The sequence below is a fragment of the Cibotium barometz genome, chromosome 22 (genome assembly GCF_041138505.1).
Source record: "Cibotium barometz isolate CiBa-2024 chromosome 22, ASM4113850v1, whole genome shotgun sequence".
Classification (NCBI taxonomy): Eukaryota; Viridiplantae; Streptophyta; class Polypodiopsida; order Cyatheales; family Cibotiaceae; genus Cibotium; species Cibotium barometz.
In genome coordinates, this window is record NC_141067.1 from 2,057,003 (window position 1) to 2,060,000 (window position 2,998).

Here is a 2,998-nt window from a genome sequence, read left to right on the forward strand (position 1 = left end):
CACAAGCACATCCGGCCCCCCAACCGAGCACGACTCAGGTCGTTGCTCCTCCTATCCATGTGATGCCTACACGTGCGGAGTCCAGGGCAATCCCCTTGACCCCTCCTCCATCTTTTGCACACATGCCCCGGCCAATGAACCCTGTCTTTGGTCGCACGGGTGAGACCATCAACGTCGAACCCTCCACTAGTGGTGCTTCACCTTACACGCACATGCGAGAGGATACATATTTTGATCATGCACGCACGCGTAGCCCTCTCCCACGTGAACCGTCCGCGTTCGCACCACCCACATCACCTCCTCTTCACCCCCCGCCTTCAATTTTTCAATTGGCTGAAGCTATAGGAAGGGGAGCGGCCCACGCGATACGCCCTATAGCACCAGAGCCATTCACAAAGCCCGTTCCCACACCAACCGCTTTTGCCCCCCTTTTTTTCCAAAGCATGGCAATTAAATGGGGGCAGAAAGCATGGCAATTGCATGGCAAAGCATGGCAAGAGAATGGGTAGCTTGAGTATGGCCGTGAGTACCCCTACGTACAACTGCAACTTCACCTCAAGTACAGCCATGTCCGTCCTTGGGTACATCGTTTCTTTCTGTACTATGGGCATATCGTACTGCATACAAAGTGGGAACATATATACATACATATATATATATATATATACATATACATATACATATACATATATATATATACATATATTTATATCTTTAATTTACACACACACATCCCAACGCAGATCCCTCTCCATTCTCCCACTTTCTCTCTCTCTTACTTTATGCGTGGAGTGAGGAGAGGGGATAATTTCAAATTCCCCTCCTCTCCTTCAACCTTGGCTTGATTTGACCTTTAGCCCAAGTAACGCTTTCATGATTGCTCCGTCAGTGCGTGCACGTTCGCCGGCGGACGTCATCCCGCCAAAGCCGAGGCCTTGCTCCCGGAAGGCTGCGACGAAGGTGGCTGTCCGGGGATGTAGTAAAGGGAGGTGGCATAGGTATGCTAGGTACTGGGTGAGGTAATCGGGGTCAGTGGGCGACGATCCTAAAAGATCCTCCAAGTCTCCTTGTAGTCCCGTGCGGCCTAGAAACATCTGGTACAACTCTTGATCCAGTGTGGCTAGATAGGCACGCTTCTTCCTCAGCGTGAGGGGTCAGAAGATCACTCGTGCATGTTGGTGGGTGATAGAGCTCTGGGCAATCTCCCGCACCCGTAGCCACGACCGGGGGCAAAAGAGGCCACCCCCAACTCTCACTTCCTAAAAAAATGGGGTAATGGGGCAAGAAAAGGGGGAAACCCTCTCCCCTTTTGATGCTTGGGAAGCTGCTAGCCCCCTCTCCTTCCCCACCCTCTCTTGTGCTTTATATCATCTTTTCGCTACTATATAGAAATGACAGAGTGCTATATAGCACTTTGTGGTTGCTAGTAGTTAGCACTCTAACTGCTGTTGAGGGGTTGTTCATCGGACTCGCCGTCGTCCACACACCACGTGGAGGTTGCAAATACCATCTCTTTAGGCATTCAAAATTAAAAAAAAAACATATGACCATACTGCTTTCATGATGAGTACTAGGGCTAGCAGGAATCTCGTGCGTGTTTTGATGGTGCGTATTTCCAGAAACTCCGTGCGTATTTCGAGGGTGCGTGTTTTCTGAATATACGTGCGTGTTTTTACTGTGCGTGTTTTTTGAAAACTCGTGCGTGTTTTGAGAATTTTCTAGGAAACCCGTGCGTGTTCTGAGGCATACGTATTATCTGAAAACACGTACGTGTTTTCAGGAAATACGTGCGTGTTCTGAGAGTTGTGCAGAAAATGGAAAAATGGCAAAATGGTGCAGAGTTTTTGGTGCTCTCAAATTTTGATGTGCACTCTGCTCGCCTGAGGAATGCGTAGTGCCTCGTGTAATGCAACCTGGTCTTGCATAGCCTTTGCATAGTCTATGCATAGGCTATGCTTGCATAGTCTATGCATGCCTATTGCTTGCATAGCCTATGCTTGCATAGCCTATGCTTGCATAGCCTATGAGTTCACGTTTGACCTGGTGAAAGGGTCTCTGGTCACGCCATGGTAGCCAGGGCTTCCATGGCATGTCGAAGTCTCCTAGATCCCATGTACAAGCTTCAAAAAGCGATCCAGATTGGATCCCAAAATCAACGATTGAAGGCATTCGACTTGTGGGAGTCGCTTATTGTTTTGTGAGATGCTATCTGGGTAGGCTCATGATCCGCTCTTGAGAAATTAACCTCAGGTAGGAGACGTCCTAGAAAGTAACACTGAGAAAGCTGCAGAGTTCCAGCCATCACCACTACAAAGTTGTGAACATTGGCAGCCACTACACATAGTACTTGTTTACTATCCAGGCCTTACGATCCGCCACATCGCCAAAGATCAAAGCATTTCGAGATACCCAAACCTCCCATAGGCAATTAAATTTTATGAAAGAGAAAGATAATTGCTCTCCTCTTCTCGACCCTTCTTCTTTCTTAGTATCCAATGGGACCATGAGATACGTGTATCTCCCCATCTAGACGGTTGGGCCCAAAAGGTCCTTAAAGCGGGACATCTCCAGAGACCATGTAGAAAATCTTTTGTGGTTGTCTTGCACCTAGGATAGATGCCAGACATCAAATCCCTTGACTAGAGTTTGCTTCCCATTGGGAGTGCCCCTGCTAGAACTCTCCAGAGAAACGTGATGAGTGTAGTCCTTTGAGAATCAAAACCCTCAATGTGCTTTGTGCGAGCATGAAATACTGGATTCCCATACATACATACATATATATATACATACATATGTATATATATATATATATATAGAGAGAGAGAGAGAGAGAGTATATATATATATATATATATACTCTCTCTCTCTCTATATATATATATAGAGAGAGATAGAGAGAGTATATATCTATATATATATAGAGAGAGAGAGAGAGAGAGTATATATATATATATATAGATACTCTCTCTCTCTCTCTCTCTATATATATATAGATATA